The sequence below is a fragment of the Coregonus lavaretus genome (genome assembly GCF_964263955.1).
Source record: "Coregonus lavaretus genome assembly, chromosome: 14".
In the NCBI taxonomy this organism is placed as follows: Eukaryota; Metazoa; Chordata; class Actinopteri; order Salmoniformes; family Salmonidae; genus Coregonus; species Coregonus lavaretus.
The window spans coordinates 39,855,138-39,876,553 of record NC_140001.1 but is presented as its reverse complement, the minus strand read 5'-3'; positions in this window follow the sequence as shown (position 1 = coordinate 39,876,553).

The window sequence follows — 21,416 nt, the reverse complement described above, 5'->3', positions numbered from 1 at the left end:
CTTAAGATGATTGATCTGAAATATCTGGTGGTAACCCAAGGAGTTGCAGGCCTGATGACGGCAAGTACATTTATTTGGTTTGGCTAGCTATCTAAGCTTACTAATGGTATTTGAATAAGGCATTCACATCACCTGCTTTTTCTTCCACCTGTCCCAGTTCCTGGAAGAATGTGGACATTTTACATTTTACATTTTAGTCATTTAGCAGACACTCTTATCCAGAGCGACTTACAGTTAGTGAGTGCGTACATTATTTATTTTTATTTTTCATACTGTCCCCCTGTGGGAATCGAACCCACAACCCTGGACTGTGGTGTGAGGGAATGGCAAAGGCTTGCTTCATAGGGGACTGTTCTAGACTACTGTCGAAGTGTGGTGATCTTTTTGGGTGCTTTTACAGTTGCCGAAGCATCACCCAGGTGGGTGCTACACTTTGATAAAGGATGATCCAGCCTACTTACAGAGGAGGAGGAGACGACGTGCATGATGAAGAGCTCCGGCCTGTCTACCAGTATCTGATTGAAGTTTTCTCCCTGCCTGTCTGTATCATCGATGCTCCTTCAGCTCAAGCTACAGCTATTGACTGCCTTTCCGAACTACCTTGATATCTGAAGCTGTGGAAGACCATCAACCATGAACTACCAGATCCCTACAATTGTTTGTTGTGATTATTTAACTGTCAACCGCCAGGTGGATATTTTTTTAATCAGTTTTATAAATATCTATAGGTAGTTAATCAAATACAATGGCATTATCCATGAGAAAGCTTTTTGGTGGCAACACATTCCTTCAGGGAAAATAACAGCTGCCCGGACATTTGGAGGTGGGCGAGGGGCACACAAACATTTCAAACTGTGATTGACATCTACCTTACATTAGATTAGACAATTTTATCCAGAGCGACTTACAATAGTGAGTATATATATTTTCATACTGGTCCCCCATGGGAATAAAACCCACAACCCTGGCATTGCAACTGCCATGATCTATCAACTGAGCCACACGGGACACACAACTCAGTGTGTCTGCAAAAAAAAGCATAGTTCATCCATATATTTTCAATACATGAGTTTTCGATATGGGTGCTGCTTCTTACCTTATCATAATCCCAAAAACATCAGTTGCAAGGACGTGAAGAAGTTTTGTATTGCAATGTTTTTTGCTATTGTTGCCATTGTCAATTGTAATACAGGAAGTTGTAGCCTTCACACAATAACAGCCAGACCAGCTGGTTGCGGTAAAAAGTTCCAAAATGTATTTTTACTATCGTGGATTTATAGTCCCCTTGCTACAGTAGACATACATTCTAATCCAGATAGGCGTCTAAAACAGTCAGCCATTTTACCAAGGACCAGCTCTGATAAACCAACTAAAACTTGCTAGTTTCAAACTGGTGTAGATCGCCTGCCTGACGTCCTAGAAGTAAACTAAAAACATCTACTTGAATGTAAGAGTCTATCTATTCTTGTATTCTCTTTACACCACTATGGTTTACTTCTGTTCGGGAAACTAGGTATTGACAAAGTAAATGAAAATAAAGCCAGGCTAGAATGAAATTGAAGAAGCTAGCTAGCTGCTTCATGTTCAACTTTAGCTAGCTAGATATCTGTGTATAGATGAAATGGTGACTGAACATGGACAAAGATCTATATACTACTGGTATGTACTCTGACATTTGGCACTAGTTGCAAGTGGAAATGTTTACCTGTATAACACTCTTATTTACAATGACGACCTACACCGGCCAAACCCGGACGACGCTGGGCCAATTGTGCGCTGCCCTATGGGACTCCCAATGACAGCCGGTTGTGATACAGCCTGGAATCGAACCAGGGAGTCTGTAGTGACGCCTCAAGCACTGAGATGCAGTGCCTTAGACCGCTGCGCCACTCGGGAAAGAGCACATGGAAAAAGCAGGTATTCTTGTTTTGTACACTCAGTGTATGTATACCCTTTGAAAGTAAAACACTGGCCATGTCTGAATACCCATACTTGCATTCTAAATAGTAGGCCGTTTGAGTATGCAAAAAAATTTAGTTTAATAGTAAAACGACATTTCGAAAAGCGAGTATACTTTAAATGCCCAGATTTCATGCTCATTTTGGATTTGACAACAGCTGATCAATTAGATATGGGGATGCGCTACCGAAATCAACGAAAAGCGGGAAAAAATGCGATCATGCATGACGCATTTTCAGTATGCGAAAATAGAATGTTGAATAGTATGCGACATTTCAAAAATCTAGTATGGTTTAAATGCCAGGATGTTATACTCATTTCGGCTCTTTATCTAGTAGAATTCGATGCACACTTTTCCACAATGCATTGGAAGAGGTGGGCTGCGAATTATAGTCCCTAGTTCTCTTCAAGTAGCCAAACAAAACTAGGCTACTTACAGTAATTGTGAAGATGCCCAAAGCTTCTGCGGTGTTGTTCAAATGTAGGCTAAGTAGTTTTTGTTCTCCTTAAAATGATCATGAGTACTGTTCATCTTTTCTTTCTGTTTTGTGAATAACAGTTCTCTCACTGAAAAGTGTTTGTTGTTCTCTTGGCCTTAAATCAGAGCTTTTAAGCTAAATACTAAATCATCTTTGGATTTCTGAATGTGTCGGCATCGGGGACTCGGGATGTGGCTGCGTTATTGATGTCATGTTAATCAGGCATTTTGATTTGAACAAATGGATTGTTTCAGTTTTGTAGGCTAGGATGCCTATTTAATTATTACATTTATGGATCAAGCCTCGGCAGTCATTCTGATCTCGTTCCCAATGATCAGTGCTGTAGTTTTTATTATGTTGCTGTCCAGCGGTTCTGAATTTGCGATGCACCGGACTCTCCACTTTTTTTCTGTGCAATAGACATTTTGATTTGAACATTTGAAAGGTTTTGGTGTGTGTACTAGGCCATTTGATTTAATTTAAATATGTTTCACTAATAAATATGTTGAAATGGAACCAAATTATCTGTTTCTGTCTTCAGTCCTTTTTAAATAGGATAGATGGGCTACATGGTCTGCTACGGTATAGGTTGAATGTGATAGTCTGCCTATAACCAGCCTATAGGCCTATAACTCCATGCCTATTCTATTCAGAGTTTTCAGAGGAATTCATCGAATTGGAAATTAGCTATTATCAGGCTGGTTAATGCATTGCACGTCTGTTGAATTGGGAAAAATCCACCTGCACTCGGCCCCGCCCCACCTACTCAACCAATCAGGAGCCTCTACTGCGTTACGTCCTTGGCATACTGCATACTTTTTACTAAACGGTACGTGCTAAATAGTATGTGACAATTAGTAAATAGTATGCAGCTTAAGTATGTAGCATGCTAGTATGGGTATTCGGACATGACCACTTTAGGTATGTAGTATGCTAGTATGGGTATTCGGACATGACCACTACACTGGGCAAAAAGGGTCAATATCAGGGGATATCTTTATCTATATATATCCAGATATCTGACAATTTATTAGATATAAGGAGTAGACATGCTCCAGATACGCATGTCCTTAATTTCATATACTGAGCTAGGATATTCTCCGTAATGGGACAGTTTCTACATGCATCCAATCCGGACCTCAGAAATCTCACTGCTACCGTATGAGTCCAGGGAGATATCTGGGGTGAGATCCCTTCAAGACACGCCCCTGATGCGCATGCATGGACGATGGATGCAGATTCCAAATCAAATCAATTTTTATTTGCCACATGCGCTGAATACAACAGGTGTAGACCTTACAGTGAAATGCTTACTTACAAGCCCTTAACCAACAATGCAGCCCTTACACAGCCTGGAGGTGTGTTGGGTCATTGTCCTGTTGAAAAACAAATGATAGTCCCACTAAGCCCAAACCAGGTGGGATGGTGTATCGCTGCAGAATGCTGTGGTAGCCATGCTGGTTGTGTGCCTTGAATTCTAAATAAATCACAGACAGTGTCACCAGCAAAGTACCCCCACACCATAACACCTCCTCCTCCATTCTTTACGGTGGGAACTACACATGCGGAGATCATCCGTTCACCCACACCGCGTCTCAGAAAGCCACGGCGGTTGGAACCAAAAATCTCAAATTTGGACTCCAGACCAAAGGACAGATTTCCACCGGTCTAATGTCCATTGCTCGTGTTTATTGTCCCAAGCAGGTCTCTTCTTCTTATTGGTGTCCTTTAGTAGTGTTTTTTTTGCGGCAATTCGACCATAAAGGCCTGATTCACACAGTCCCCTCTGAACAGTTGATGTTGAATTGTGTCTGTGAACTCTGTGAAGCATTTATTTGGGCTGCAATTGCTGAGGCTGGTAACTCTAATTAACTTATCCTCTGCAGCAGAGGTAACTCTGGGTCTTCCTTTCCTGTGGCGGTCCCAATGAGAGCTAGTTTCATCAGAGCGCATGATGGTTTTTGCGACTGCACTTGAAGAAACTTTCAAAGTTCTTGAAATGTTCCCTATTGGCTGACCTTCATGTCTTAAAGTAATGATGGACTGTCGCTTCTCTTTGCTTATTTGAGCTGTTCTTGCCATAATATGGACTAGGACTTTTACCAAATAGGGCTATCTTCTGTATACCCCCCTACCTTGTCACAACACAACTGATTGGCTCAAACGCATTAACTTTTAGGAGGGCACACCTGTTAATTGAAATGCATCCCAGGTGACTACCTCATGAAGCTGGTTGAGAGAATGCCAAGAGTGCGCAAAGGTGTCATCAAGGCAAAGGGTGGCTATTTGAAGAATCTCAAATATAAAATATATTTTGATTTGTTTAACACTTTTTGGGTTACTACATGATTCCATGTGTGTTAAATTATAGTTTTGATGATGTCTTCACTATTATTCTACAATGTAAAAAAATTTAAAAATAAAGGAAAACCATTGAATGAGTAGGTGTGTCCAAACCTTTAACTGGTAGCGTATGTCTAAAAGTCACATCTGGATTCAGAATCTGTCAGGATATGGTGCAAATCCACAAAACTCTAAATATGCATTGGAAATGGTCTGTATTCTCTAGAATATAAAAAACGTGTCATGTAAAGATATCCCCTGATATGGACCCTTTTCGCCCAGTGCTATCTTTCTGCTGAAATTAAAAGCTACTGTAGGCCTAAATTCTTGGAATTATCTAGAGCCATGAATGGCAAAGTTGCCCTCAGAAAATGGACAATTTTTTTTTTTTTTTTTTTTTTCACCTTTATTTAACCAGGTAAGCCAGTTGAGAACAAGTTCTCATTTACAACTGCGACCTGGCCAAGATAAAGCAAAGCAGTGCAATAAAAACAACACAGAGTTACATATGGGGTAAAAAACATAAAGTCAAAAATACAACAGAAAATATATATACAGTGTGTGCAAATGTAGCAAGTTATGGAGGTAAGGCAATAAATAGGCTATAGTGCAAAATAATTACAATAGTATTAACACTGGAATGCTAGATGTGCAAGAGATTATGTGCAAATAGAGATACTGGGGTGCAAAAGAGCAAAATAAATAACAATATAGGGATGAGGTAGTTGGGTGGGCTAATTTCAGATGGGCTGTGTACAGGTGCAGTGATCGGTAAGGTGCTCTGACAACTGATGCTTAAAGTTATTGAGGGAGATAAGAGTCTCCAGCTTCAGAGATTTTTGCAATTCGTTCCAGTCATTGGCAGCAGAGAACTGGAAGGAATGGCGGCCAAAGGAGGTGTTGGCTTTGGGAATGACCAGTGAGATATACCTGCTGGAGCGCAGACTACGGGTGGGTGCTGCTATGGTGACCAATGAGCTAAGATAAGGCGGGGATTTGCCTAGCAGTGATTTATAGATGGCCTGGAGCCAGTGGGTTTGACGACGAACATGTAGTGAGGACCAGCCAACAAGAGCGTACAGGTCACAGTGGTGGGTAGTGTATGGGGCTTTGGAGACAAAACGGATGGCACTGTGATAGACTACATCCAATTTGCTGAGTAGAGTGTTGGAGGCTATTTTGTAAATGACATCGCCGAAGTCAAGGATCGGTAGGATAGTCAGTTTTACGAGGGCATGTTTGGCAGCATGAGTGAAGGAGTCTTTGTTGCGAAATAGGAAGCCGATTCTAGATTTAACTTTGGATTGGAGATTCTTTATGTGAGTCTGGAAGTTGAGTTTACAGTCTAACCAGACACCTAGGTATTTGTAGTTGTCCACATACTCTAGGTCAGACCCGTCGAGAGTGGTGATTCTAGTCGGGTGGGCGGGTGCCAGCAGCGTTCGATTGAAAAGCATGCATTTAGTTTTACTAGTGTTTAAGAGCAGTTGGAGGCTACTGAAGGAGTGTGATACACATGGACTGGAATTAAACAAACTACAACATGTTAAATGATAGCCATGGCAGGACTGGAAAAGTGACATAATTATGTTTTCACTACAGCGTCGGCCCAAATGTGTTTATCTTTTGAAAATGACGATAGGAAGTGTGAAGTGAAGAGGAAACAAGAGTCATTATTACTTGCCACACTCTGGAAGGATAAGCCCTTCATGCTAAACTCCCAGTGCAATACAACCTAATCTAATCTAAGACACCATTTGTACTGCTATCACGTTACACCCCTAGTGCACGCACACACACACACACACACACACACACACACACACACACACACACACACACACACACACACACACACACACACACACACACACACACACACAGATGTTTACAAAGTGTTTTCTCTCCAGACAATTAGTCTGAGTGTAGGTTGTCTTTATCAGACGGCAGGCAGTTAGCATTGAAAGGTCAGACACTAGTTGGGGTAACTTACTGCTGTTCCACCCATAGAGCCCGTATATTTTCAGAAACAACAGTTTCCATCTCCTCTGACGACATTCTGGGTCCATAATTGCAAACATTCAAAAAAGTGTCAACCTTTTCTCTGTCTCAAAATGCGCATCAGTCAATTAAAATCATTGACATAGTTGCATGTGATAAAACGCTACGTTAGATGTTCCCATTATATAACCTGGCACATTTAGCCCTATGCTAACCTGACCAGGTGGCAGTGATTATTTCCTGTAACAAATTCCGGATCAGCCTATCAAAGATCTATGACTTCATATCCACTAACCAATGGCATTTCTTAAAATAGGTCAACTTGGCCACCAGAGGGATATTTTAAACATTTTACATTACATTTTAGTCATTTAGCAGACGCTCTTATCCAGAGCGACTTACAGTTAGTGAGTGCATATATATATTTTTTAAATAAATTCATACTGGCCCCCCGTGGGAATTGAACCCACAACCCTGGCGTTGCAAGCGCCATGCTCTACCAACTGAGCTACACGGGGCAAAACCTCAAAATTCAAGGTTTACTTTTGTTCTACTTTGTCTGTCACAATTGTAATGTGCCAATATTGCATGATGCATCCTTGACTAGGCTACTAGCTACTAACGTTAGACAAAATTCAAAAGGCAAGTTTTTGCATGTATGACAAAATCCCATGTTTTTGCTTATCCGTTTCATATACTGTACATCCATGTGCTTTTACGGGGAAAAAAATAATAAAGGAGGACTATAGAACATTTAAGTTTATTGTGCATTGTTAAAAAAAGTTGAAGAGCCTTGTGGTAATGTCAAAAAGCTGTCATGTACCTCCATTACAATCGCTGCCAAGTGGCATACACCACTAAACCAGTTAACAGTAATTACTGTGGGTACAGTAATCGTGGGTTTGAGGCCCCCTCGCATCAAGAGTGGCTGCGGATCTGACTTTTCTCAGACTTTTTTTCCCCCGGACCAGCTAAAGGTCCCGAAGCTTCTGCACATATGTGTGATTCTCTATGTATATATTTTTTACTTAGCTGCTGCTCCCTCCATTACCCCTTCCTCCCTACGGAGATGCTGTTCCCTCCGTTACCCCTTCCTCCCTACGGAGATGCTGTTCCCTCTGTTACCCCTTCCTCCCTACGGAGATGCTGTTCCCTCTGTTACCCCTTCCTCCCTACGGAGATGCTACGGAGATGCTTCTCCCTCCGTTACCCCTTCCTCCCTACAGAGATGCTGTTCCCTCTGTTACCCCTTCCTCCCTACGGAGATGCTGTTCCCTCTGTTACCCCTTCCTCCCTACGGAGATGCTACGGAGATGCTTCTCCCTCCGTTACCCCTTCCTCCCTACAGAGATGCTGTTCCCTCTGTTACCCCTTCCTCCCTACAGAGATGCTGTTCCCTCTGTTACCCCTTCCTCCCTACGGAGATGCTTCTCCCTCCGTTACCCCTTCCTCCCTACGGAGATGCTGTTCCCTCTGTTACCCCTTCCTCCCTACGGAGATGCTGTTCCCTCTGTTACCCCTTCCTCCCTACGGAGATGCTGTTCCCTCTGTTACCCCTTCCTCCCTACGGAGATGCTGTTCCCTCTGTTACCCCTTCCTCCCTACGGAGATGCTGTTCCCTCTGTTACCCCTTCCTCCCTACGGAGATGCTTCTCCCTCTGTTACCCCTTCCTCCCTACGGAGATGCTACGGAGATGCTTCTCCCTCCGTTACCCCTTCCTCCCTACGGAGATGCTGTTCCCTCTGTTACCCCTTCCTCCCTACGGAGATGCTGTTCCCTCTGTTACCCCTTCCTCCCTACGGAGATGCTGTTCCCTCTGTTACCCCTTCCTCCCTACGGAGATGCTGTTCCCTCTGTTACCCCTTCCTCCCTACGGAGATGCTGTTCCCTCTGTTACCCCTTCCTCCCTACGGAGATGCTGTTCCCTCTGTTACCCCTTCCTCCCTACGGAGATGCTGTTCCCTCTGTTACCCCTTCCTCCCTACGGAGATGCTGTTCCCTCTGTTACCCCTTCCTCCCTACGGAGATGCTGTTCCCTCTGTTACCCCTTCCTCCCTACGGAGATGCTTCTCCCTCTGTTACCCCTTCCTCCCTACGGAGATGCTACGGAGATGCTTCTCCCTCCGTTACCCCTTCCTCCCTACGGAGATGCTGTTCCCTCTGTTACCCCTTCCTCCCTACGGAGATGCTGTTCCCTCTGTTACCCCTTCCTCCCTACGGAGATGCTGTTCCCTCTGTTACCCCTTCCTCCCTACGGAGATGCTGTTCCCTCTGTTACCCCTTCCTCCCTACGGAGATGCTGTTCCCTCTGTTACCCCTTCCTCCCTACGGAGATGCTGTTCCCTCTGTTACCCCTTCCTCCCTACGGAGATGCTGTTCCCTCTGTTACCCCTTCCTCCCTACGGAGATGCTGTTCCCTCTGTTACCCCTTCCTCCCTACGGAGATGCTGTTCCCTCTGTTACCCCTTCCTCCCTACGGAGATGCTACGGAGATGCTTCTCCCTCCGTTACCCCTTCCTCCCTACGGAGATGCTGCTCCCTCTGTTACCCCTTCCTCCCTACGGAGATGCTTCTCCCTCCGTTACCCCTTCCTCCCTACGGAGATGCTGTTCCCTCTGTTACCCCTTCCTCCCTACGGAGATGCTGTTCCCTCTGTTACCCCTTCCTCCCTACGGAGATGCTGTTCCCTCTGTTACCCCTTCCTCCCTACGGAGATGCTGTTCCCTCTGTTACCCCTTCCTCCCTACGGAGATGCTGTTCCCTCTGTTACCCCTTCCTCCCTACGGAGATGCTTCTCCCTCTGTTACCCCTTCCTCCCTACGGAGATGCTACGGAGATGCTTCTCCCTCCGTTACCCCTTCCTCCCTACGGAGATGCTGTTCCCTCTGTTACCCCTTCCTCCCTACGGAGATGCTGTTCCCTCTGTTACCCCTTCCTCCCTACGGAGATGCTGTTCCCTCTGTTACCCCTTCCTCCCTACGGAGATGCTGTTCCCTCTGTTACCCCTTCCTCCCTACGGAGATGCTGTTCCCTCTGTTACCCCTTCCTCCCTACGGAGATGCTGTTCCCTCTGTTACCCCTTCCTCCCTACGGAGATGCTACGGACATCTTGGTCTAGTGTAGCCTAATCTACAAACTTTTACATGTTGTACAACAAACTTCTGTTGTATCAGTAGGCTATTGCTAACATGAGCACAACACAAACAGGCAGTCTATTAAGGCAAGCTATTTATAGGCAGCATATCAAACACAAGCAAGACACAGACAGGCAGTCTTAATAGCGATGAAATGTAATTCTTTCATCGTCATTGCAAACATTGGCTAAGCAGGAGGCAGACAGGCCGTTCAAATAAGTAGTGTTCTTTTTTTCAGCAGCTCAGGCTACGATATGACAAATAGCAGTAGGCACCTGGCCATCCAAAACGAACTCACCCACTGTCAAACTCTGGGTACCGGCTACACGCTTCGGCTGCCCAGAGGTGGAACAGCTACTCTGGTGAATTTCAATCAAGGACTGTTGATCAAATCGTATGGGACTCATGAACTCAGGCTACGACATGGCAGCATTATTATAAAGATTAGATCATCACAAATGTAGGCTAAACGTGTTGTGAAAATGCTGATTGTTTTGCACCAATGCAATGTGTAGACTGCTTCCTGCCTCTGCTACTGCAATATCCTTAGTTACAACAGACAGAGAAGGTTATAGCCTAAATCCGATATTAGCCTACAAAATATATGCAGGGTTTTTATTTCTGCTGTTCAGAAATATGAGGCAGAGACGTAGGCTACATCATCATGTCGATCAAGTTGGGTCAGGGTTCAGAAGAGGGTGAGTAAAGAGAGAAAGGTGAAAGGAGGGGAAGGTGAGCAGCAGCTATGTAAAATATCTAAGTAGAGAATCCCACCAAAAGACAGTACAGAATGAAGATAGGCAGAAACTGCTTCTCCAATAGAAATCCTGATCACGCTTGTAGGCGATGTCATGACGAGGTTGGCTAGTTAAACTCATGTGCTGAAATGCGTCATCGGGTCTAACGGTCTCGCGCCAAACTGCACATGTGCAGGCTGTCAAATCAAAGGCAGTCCTTCATATAAAGTTGTTTTTTATGAAAATGAAAACCTGTCAGTTTTGTCAGTTTCACAAGGTTAAAACCCTGGATGGGAGACCAGAGCGTAGCTGTAGATAAATCAATTATCCAGTTGGAGGTGCTGCCCAGCCTATTGTTTTTTTTTCTGATAGTGCATAAAATTTGAAGTTGTTTTAAAGGTACAAATTCAACATATTTTAAACAAGGTTTGTCTATGTAGAAATTTGGTTACCATGATGACATAATAAACAGTTTGCGTTGATTACTTTTTTCAAATCCAATGTATTTTCCACGTAGATTCCACGTCACAATACGTTGACAAATTACGTTGAAACAACATTAATTCAACCAGTTTGTGCCCAAGGGAAAAAAATTAAAAGTTGCAATATTACGCATATTTTAGTATGTTTAATTGCAAAATTTGTTACAGGATACAATCATGTCCAGCTGGTATAGTTAGCATAGGGCTAAATGTGTCAGGTTATCTGATGGGAAAAGCTAACATTTAGCATCTGCGGATTTTGAGACGGAGAAAAGTTTAAGTTTAAACTTTTCCTAATGTTTGCAAGTATGGACAATCTCTCTACTCCTGTCACATATTTTACTGCTATACTTGAACCATACACCCGCCCTCTGTCCAGCTCTTATCTCTGTCTCTCATCCACAATCTATTTCTCTCTGTCTCTCATTCTTTCTTTCTTTCTCTCTTTCTTTCTTTCCCAATTTCTTTCCATGTGCCTAATAATATATAATTCCACCATAATTCTGCATGTAACCTCAACAAGTATGGCTAGAACAATTCCTTAGGCATGTACTGTAAATAAGAGACAATGATAGGCTTACCTCATCCTAATTTCCTCATGATGGATTTCTACCAATTTAACCTTTGACAGGCAACCTAAAGGTTATCCAAAGGTCATCAACTTTTTCAATTAACTAGTTCAGAAATATTTTTTATTCTACACTGTGGGACTATTAGATTACATAATGCTTTTAGAGCTTGCTTATCTCATGTAAACTGAATCAAAGACAACATAACTCAAACTTTATTATAAAATATGTATTTAGATGAGAAATACTGTGCAGAAATTTGTGACAATCCCTCTTTGTTTCGCATTTATCTCAGCATGCCTGCCTCTCTTCCTCCCTTCAGATGTTATAGACACCAGATACCACATGCCTCCCTGCATTCTTCCAACAACCTGATTATTTTTTAAAGCTTTGATAAGTGACTGCTGAGTTTAAAGGGAAAGAAGAAAAGAGAGAATAAAGGGAGAAATGAAACCCATCAGAGCTGTTTATGGGTCTGACCTTTCTCTGCGCAGACCACACGCTTTATTATCCCCTTACTCCGGCTCAGGACTCATTAGGAACGCCTGGAACGCCATCTGACATGTGGAATTCTATATACTCAAGCAGACACATCTCCCTACAAACACACACACACACATGTGCACCCACACACATTCTGGGTTCTGAGACAGTTATTAGTTTGGCAAGCGGAATGGGGATGACATCACAAGGCAGGCAGCGGTAAACAGTCTTGATTGGTGGACGGCAGTGGTTGCCAAGACAGCCGATGTCAGTGTTGGTGGTCTGTGGTCCCCATCCGTAGCTGTGCCCGAGGGCCAGTTAGCTAAATATATACAGTTCTCTCTTCTCCACAGAGTTCCAGGCAGCATGTGTTATACTGCTGATGCTGATTAGGGTATTTGTGCATGTTGTGTTTGTTTGAACAGAGGTATTTCTGCTCTCAAACCCTTGATACATGACAACCTTGTCTGGTGCACTTAGATCCGTGTCATAAATATGTGTTCTAGTAAAGTGTTTCTTTGATTCACAGACTTTTTGACATTGGAACTGAAGTTCTGTATGGCATATGTGTTTGGCGCACAAGGAAGAAGGAGAGGGAGAGAGAGAGATGGGGAGAGGAGGGAATAGAAATCACTGTTGCCCAAATAGAAATCACGAGGAAGGGATATGTGTGGATGATACACAGAGAAGAAAGAGCAGAGATAACATGGGTAGGTCTATCCATCTCTTTTTGGATCTGACGCTATTCTAATAATCTGTATTCAGGGCAGGGTGGGAAACTGAGAGTGACTTGTCTTTGTGTCTGAGGTTCTGTGATATTACTATTACCATCCTGGAAAACACCCAAATAGTGTGTGTGTGTGTGTGTTTCAAGTTTTAATAGTCGTATGTACAGGATACATGTGGTATACGCTGTCCAACAAAATGCTTACTTGCAGCTTCCTTCTCGACAATGCCAACAACAATATGAAATTGTACAATATAAGAATATGAACATAAAGTAAATGGCTCAGTAGAATATAATAATTTTTTTTGCATAAGTGTAATACAGGAAGGCACAATTTATAGTCCAATATTTACACGTGTATCAGGGAATGGGGGATGGGGGGCAAGTGTTTAAATAGTTCAGTATTAGCAATAGTAAATAAGACTCTGGTAGCAGCAGTTGTGATATGTGTGCAGCATGAAGGTATATACAGTATATGTGTGTGTGTGTGTGTGTGAGTGGGTGTGTGCATGAGTGAGTGAGGGAGTGAGTACATGTGTGCTAAGGTGCGGAGAGTCAGTGCAGGTGATCAGTCAGGTGCAAGAGTTCAGCAGTAGATAGAAACTGTCTCTGAGCCTGTAGGTATCAGACCTCATGCTTCGATACCATCTGCCCGACAGTAAGGGAGTGAACCGCTCGTGGCTGGGGTGTGTGGGGTCCTTGATGACGCTGCGGGACGTCCTCAGGCACCGTTTCAAGTAGATGTCCTGGATGGGTGGGAACATGGCCGCAGTGATGTACTGGGCCGTCTTCACCACCCTCTGGAGGGCCTTGCGGTCGTGTACGGAGCAATTCACTTGTGCTTTATTCCAGTGTGTGTGTGTGTGTGTGTGTCTTTGACCAAGACCATGACATGCATCTAACTCTGAATGTGTAGGCTTGCACTTACACCGAGAGGGAAAGTAGCCTACAGGGGGATAGAGAGGGACCCTACAAACCAAGGTGTCAGCACTGCAGCCGTTGGTCGAACCAACGGGGTCAGCACTTCTGTCACATGTGTGTCACGAGCGACCGCCATGGGTGACCAGCACTCAGCAGAAATGTCAGAGCCCTGAAAATGGTGGCACAGACTTTAGGAGAAAATCATTATATGGAGAAGGTCAGTTAGGACTGCAGCTCAGAGCTGATGGAAGACCTTGGGTGTCAGTCTTGACAGGCGCTACGTAGATTTGTTTTGCTAGTGTTGTCATTAGTGGGTTCTAGAGCTCAGCTTGTAAAGGTCTTGGTGGTATGTGTATTGTTAGTGACATTAATGTGTGTTCTTGTGATGGGTACTGTATATGTTTGAACTCCTTTTTGTGTATTTACAGTATTCAGATATAAAATAAGAACCAAGAGTAGTTTTAATTGATCATAACATATGAAATACTGAAAATTCACTGCATCATCATCTACGTTGATCTATGATTAAGTATTTACTGCAGCCATTCAACTCATTGGAGGCAGGAGAATGAAAAAAGCCAAGTCGATGTTTGATGTAAATGTGACTGACCGCCTCAATTCGGTCTTATGTAGCAACATTTGAAATTGTGTTTTTTTACATTCGATAAAAGTAGACTCAGAGCTAGAAAATGGTATATCATACACTGCAGTTGAGGAACAATTAGAAAGTAATTCTGCTTTGAAAGTTGATAAACTTGTAACCCCACTTTTGAGAAAAGGCCCTTAAATGTTTTGGTACACATACTGGAGAGCTCTTCTTTGTCTACACCCATTCAGCATCGTTCACACTCTCTTAAGCCTTAGCCCCACCCATCTCTTTAAGGATTCACATGTGAGGCCATGTGCTAAATAGAGTGAATAGTTTAGTAAACAACCAAAGATTCCAAGACTAAAAGTGGTAAAAGTAGTAGCCTACAATAAGGAAAAACTACAGGTAAAAATGCACTTTATCTATCCCTTGGCCTACAGTGTAATCTGAAAGTATTCAGACCCCTTGACTTGATTTTGTTACGTTACAGCTTTATTCTAAAATTGATTGAATTGTTTTTCCCCCCTCATCAATCTACACACAATACCCCATAATGTCAAAGCAAAAACAGGTTTTTCAATTTTTTGGCTAATTTATTACAAATAAAATATCACATTTACATAATTATTCAGACACTTTACTCAGTACTTTGTTGAAGCACCATTGGCAGCGATTACAGCCTTGAGTCTTCTTGGGTATGACGCTACAAGCATGGCACACCTGTATTTGTGGAGTTTCTCCCATTCTTCTCTGCAGATCCCCTCAAGCTCTGTCAGGTTGGATGGGGAGCGTCGCTGACAGCTATTTTCAGGTCTCGCCAGAGATGTTTGATCGGGTTCAAGTCCGGGCTCTGGTTGAGTCATTCAAGGACATTCAGAGACTTGTCCCGAAGCCACTCCTGTGTTGTCTTGGCTGTGTGCTTAGGGTCGTTGTCCTGTTGGAAGGTGAACCTTCGCCCCAGTCTGAGGTCCTGAGCCCTCTGGAGCAGGTTTTCATTAAGGATCTCTCTGTACTTTGCTCCGTTCATCTTTCCCTCGATCCTGACTACTATCCCAGTCCCTGCCATTGAAAAACATCCGCACAGCATGATGCTGCCACCACCATGGTTCACCGTAGGTTTGGTGCCAGGTTTCCTCCAGATGTGACGCTTGGCATTCAGGCCAAATAGTTCAGTCTTGGTTTCATCAGACCAGAGAATCTAGTTTCTCATGGTGGTGACAGTCCTTTAGGCTTCCGTCTGGCCACTACCATAAAGACCTGATTGGTGGAGTGCTGCAGAGATGGTTGTCTTTCTGGAAGGTTCTCCCATCTCCACAGAGGAACTCTGGAGCTCTGTCAGAGTGACCATCGGGTTCTTGGTCACCTCTGACTAAGGCCCTTCTCCCCCAATTGCTCAGTTTGGCTGGGCGGACAGCTCTAGGAAGAGTCTTGGTGGTTCCAAACTTCTTCCATTTAAGAATGATGGAGGCCACTGTGTTCTTGGGGACCTTCAATGCTACAGAATTGTTTTGCTACCCTTCCCCAGATCTGTGCCTTGACACAATCCTGTCTCGGAGCTCTACAGACAATTCCTTCGACCTTATGGCTTGGTTTTTGCTCTGACATGCACTGTCAACTGTGGGACCTTATATAGACAGGTGTGTGCCTTTCCAAATCATGTCTAATCAACTGCATTTACCACAGGTGTACTCCAATCAAGTTGTAGAAACATCTCAAGGATGATAAATGGAAACAGGATGCACCTTAGCTCAATTTCGAGGCTCATAGCAAAGGTTCTGAAAACGTATGTAAATAAGGTATTTCTGTTTTTTATTTTTTATAAATCTGCAAAAATTCAAAAAAACAGTTTTTGGTTTGTCATTATGGGGTATTGTGTGTAGATTGATGAGGATTTTTATTTATTTAATCCATGTAATGTAATGTAACGAAATGTGGAAAAAGGGAGGGGGTCTGAATACTTTCCGAATGCACTGTACATGGATGAATGCTTCCCGGCAGGCTGGAACCATTTATCTCTGTTTTGTTTGTAGCTACATCTTGTTTGGCCAGCGTTGTGTCAAGTCACTCTGGTTAACAATGGCCGTGGCAAGTGCTGAAATTAGCCCATCATTTTTTCCAACTGATCTGTCGATAGCGCCTGCTAAATTCAGGGCATCAATGTTGTTGAGAAAAGTACCAAAACTTTTGCCATTCTCGATAGCTAACGTTTTGTCTTTCAAAAACGTGACGGTAGAAAGGACTATCAACACATACTGAGCAGCTCACGTTATAGACAGAAGCATAATACATGGCAGACCAATCCAAACTCATCTACCGGCATATCCAGCCCATCCATTATCTCAGCCAATCATGGCTTGCGGGAAGGTTCCTATCTTTTTCCGTGGCTACACCAACTAGGCTCATAATTTAACAATTGTATTCGTATTTACAGATGGAATACAAGTTTGTTATTAAGGCACATGAAAGTTCACATGTTCCAGAATGCATTTCTGCCAAAAAACGTATTTTGATAAAGAAATACATGTTTACGTTCAAATGCCTCTCATGTGAAGTAGTGACGTGCGACATACGCCTAGTTTCCTGAAACGAGTCACAAATTAAATACATCATACAGAATCATACAGAAGATGAATAGCAAATCGGAAGCTTGGGACCATGAGGATCAATCTGCATTTTTGTCAAAATGTTGTTATTGACAGTCTTGTTCTGTTCAATGTTCTCTACCTATGTAGTATAGAATACAATATACACCATTCAAACCATTGAGGGTTTGGAACTTAAAGTATATTATCTCAGAATCATCTTTTTGCAGATAGAACCTTATAGTCCCAAGCTCTCGAAATCTCATAAAATGGAAAAGTGTTTGTCTTTGCATGAACAGCCAAACTGTGTACCATTCGTCAACATGCCCCTTGCCCACTGCTATACTCAGTTTCCGAGGAACCACAAATGGAATCTAGCAACTAACGTCAATGTGTTTCCAGGTGTTGTACAAAAAAAGCGTCAGGCCGTGTATTTGCGTTATGTTTTTTCTAGCTCACTCTGGCCTGCAACCTTACAGTAGAGTGGTTGGTAATGAATTAGTTTTAAAACAACCTGTCGAGTGTGCCAGAAATTCACCGGGACAGGAGGTGCACTGTTTTCCTCGGTGTGCAGTGGACGGGGGAGACAAATTGGCACTCTCGCCGGGCAAGGCCAGGGGGGCAAAGTGTACTCGTTCCTCTGCCATATTTCTAAATGCATGCAGCTGGCCTATCTCAGTTTTCAATCCCCATTCGAAATAAATACGTAGTGAAACAGATGGAGATATGACTGGCTAAATTGGACTAGGCTGTCCAAATATTGTATCACCTCATGGAAGCTTTTAAAGGTCATTCGAACTACATTAAATGTTGTTGTAGGCGAGTTTGCACTTGTACACACCCAAAACGCACAACCACGCACATACATGTGCACATACACACACACTCTCTCTACAATACTGTATACTGTACTATTTTGTTGGAGTGAATTTTTTTATCTGATAGTCTCTATCTCTCGCTACAGTTGTTGTCAGTCGACCCTTCAATAACCACTCAAGTAAAAGGTCAGGAGTAGAACGATATCTATCTCTTGGGCCAACAAATTGCTGTTTCCCCAAGCATAGAATAAGTTATTTATTTATTTATTTCACCTTTATTTAACCAGGTAAGCCAGTTGAGAATAAGTTCTCATTTACAACTGCGACCTGGCCAAGATAAAGCAAAGCAGTGTGATAAAAACAACAACACAGAGTTACATATGGGGTAAAACAAAACATTAAGTCAAAAAAAAATACTACAGAAAATATATATACAGTGTGTGCAAATGTAGCAAGTTATGGAGGTAAGGCAATAAATAGGCCATAGTGCAAAATAATTAGAATTAGTATTAACACTGGAATGATAGATGTGCAAGAGATTATGTGTAAATAGAGATACTGGGGTGCAAATGAGCAAAATAAATAACAATATGGGGATGAGGTAGTTGGGTGGGCTAATTTCAGATGGGCTGTGTACAGGTGCAGTGATCGGTAAGGTGCTCTGACAACTGATGCTTGAAGTTAGTGAGGGAGATAAGAGTCTCCAGCTTCAGAGATTTTTGCAATTCGTTCCAGTCATTGGCAGCAGAGAACTGGAAGGAATGGCGGCCAAAGGAGGTGTTGGCTTTGGGGATGACCAGTGAGACATACCTGCTGGAGCGCATACGACGGGTGGGTGTTGCTATGGTGACCAATGAGCTAAGATAAGGCGTGGATTTGCCTAGCAGTGATTTATAGATGGCCTGGAGCCAGTGGGTTTGGCGACGAATATGTAGTGAGGACCAGCCAACAAGAGCGTACAGGTCACAGTGGTGGGTAGTATATGGGGCTTTGGTGACAAAACGGATGGCACTGTGATAGACTACATCCAATTTGCTGAGTAGAGTGTTGGAGGCTATTTTGTAAATGACATTGCCGAAGTCAAGGATCGGTAGGATAGTCAGTTTTACGAGGGCATGTTTGGCAGCATGAGTGAAGGAGGCTTTGTTGTCACGATCGTCGTAAGAACCGGACCAAGGCGCAGCGTGATAGGCGTACATCTTTTAATGAGTACTTTAACACCAACAACAAAACGATACGTGAAGTCTAAAGGTTCACCAACACAAACCTATACAGATCAAGATCCCACAATAAACTAGTGCCAAAAGGCTGCCTAAGTATGGTTCCCAATCAGAGACAACAAGAATCAGCTGCCTCTGATTGGGAACCACCCTGGCCAACATAGAAAACACGAACTAGAACACAACATAGAAAAGAACACATAGAAACTCCACACCCTGGCTCAACATATAAGAGTCCCCAGAGCCAGGGCGTGACATTTGTTGCGAAATAGGAAGCCGGTTCTAGATTTAACTTTGGATTGGAGATGCTTAATGTGAGTCTGGAAGGAGAGTTTACAGTCTAACCAGACACCTAGGTATTTGTAGTTGTCCACATACTCTAGGTCAGACCCGTCGAGAGTAGTGATTTTAGTCGGGTGGGCGGGTGCCAGCAGCGTTCGATTGAAGAGCATGCATTTAGTTTTACTTGTGTTTAACCTAACGCAGGCCCCGTGTAGCTCAGTTGGTAGAGCATGGCGCTTGCAACGCCAGGGTTGTGGTTTTGTTTCCCACGGGGGGCCAGTATGAAAAAATGTATGCACTCACTAACTGTAAGTCGCTCTGGATAAGAGCGTCTGCTAAATGACTAAAATGTAAATGTAAATATTGAAGAGCAGTTGGAGGCTACGGAAGGAGTGTTGTATGGCATTGAAGCTCGTTTGGAGGTTTGTTAACACAGTGTCCAATGAAGGGCCAGATGTATACAAAATGGTGGCGTCTGCGTAGAGGTGGATCTGAGAATCACCAGCAGCAAGAGCGACATCATTGATTTACACAGAGAAAAGAGTCAGCCCAATAATTGAACCCTGTGGCACCCCCATAGAGACTGCCATAGGTCCAGACAACAGGCCCTCCAATTTGACACATTGAACTCTATCTGAGAAGTAGTTGGTGAACCAGGCGAGGCAGTCATTTGAGAAACCAAGGCTATTTAGTCTGCCAATAAGAATGCAGTGGTTGACAGAGTCGAAAGCCTTGGCCATGTCGATGAAGACGGCTGCACAGTACTGTCTATTATCGATCGCGGTTATAATATCGTTTAGGACCTTGAGCGTGGCTGAGGTGCACCCATGACCAGCTCGGAAACTGGATTGCATAGCGGAGAAGGTACGGTGTGATCCGAAATGGTCGTTGATCTGTTTGTTAACTTGGCTTTCAAAAACTATCGAAAGGCAGGGCAGGATGGATATAGGTCTGTAACAGTTTGGATCTAGAGTGTCACCCCCTTTGAAGAGGGGGATGACCGCGACAGATTTCCAATCTCTGGGGATCTCAGACATTACAAAAGAGAGGTTGAACAGGTTAGTAATAGGGGTTGCGACAATTTCGGCAGCTAATTTAGAAAGAAAGGGTCCAGATTGTCTTGCCCAGATGATTTGTGGTTGTCCAGATTTTGCAGCTCTTTCAGAACATCAGCTGTCTGAATTTGTGTGAAGGTTTTTGTGCTGGTCAAGGGCAGTCAAGTCTGAGGAGAACCAGGGGCTATATCTGTTCTTAGTTCTGAATTTTTTGAATGGGGCATGCTTATTTAAGATTTAGACTTATTTATCCTCTACTGACGGAATGAGATTGATTACCATCCAGGATACCTGGGCCGGGTCAATTAGGAAGGCCTGCTCGCTAAAGTGTTTTAGGGAGCGTTTGACAGTGATGAGGGGTGGTCGTTTGACCGCGGACCCGTTACGGACGCAGGGAATAAGGCAGTGATCGCTGAGATCCTGGTTAAAGACAGCAGAGGTGTATTTAGAGGGTAAGTTAGTCAGGATGATATCTATAAGGGTGCCCATGTTTACGGATTTAGGGTTGTACCTGGTAGGTTCCTTGATAATTTGTGTAAGATTGAGGGCATCTAGTTTGGATTGTAGGATGGCCGGGGTGTTAAGCATATCCCAGTTTAGGTCACCAAGCAGTACGAACTCTGAATATAGATGGGGGGCAATCAATTTACATATGGTGTCCAGGGCACAGCTGGGGCTGAGGGGGGTCTGTAGCAAGCGGCAACAGTGAGAGACTTATTTCTAGAAAGGTGGATTTTTAGAAGTAGGAGCTCAAACTGTTTGGGCACAGACCTGGATAGTATGATAGAGCTCTGCAGGCTATCTCTACAGTAGATTGCAACTCCACCTCCTTTGGCAGTTCTATCTAGACGGAAAATGTTGTAGTTGGGGATGGACATTTCTGAATTGTTGGTGGCCTTCCTAAGCCAGGATTCAGACACTGCTAGAACATCAGGGTTGGCGGAGTGTGCTAAATCAGTGAATAACTCAAACTTAGGAGGCTTCTGATGTTAACATGCAAAAAACCAATGCTTTTACGGTTACAGAAGTCAACA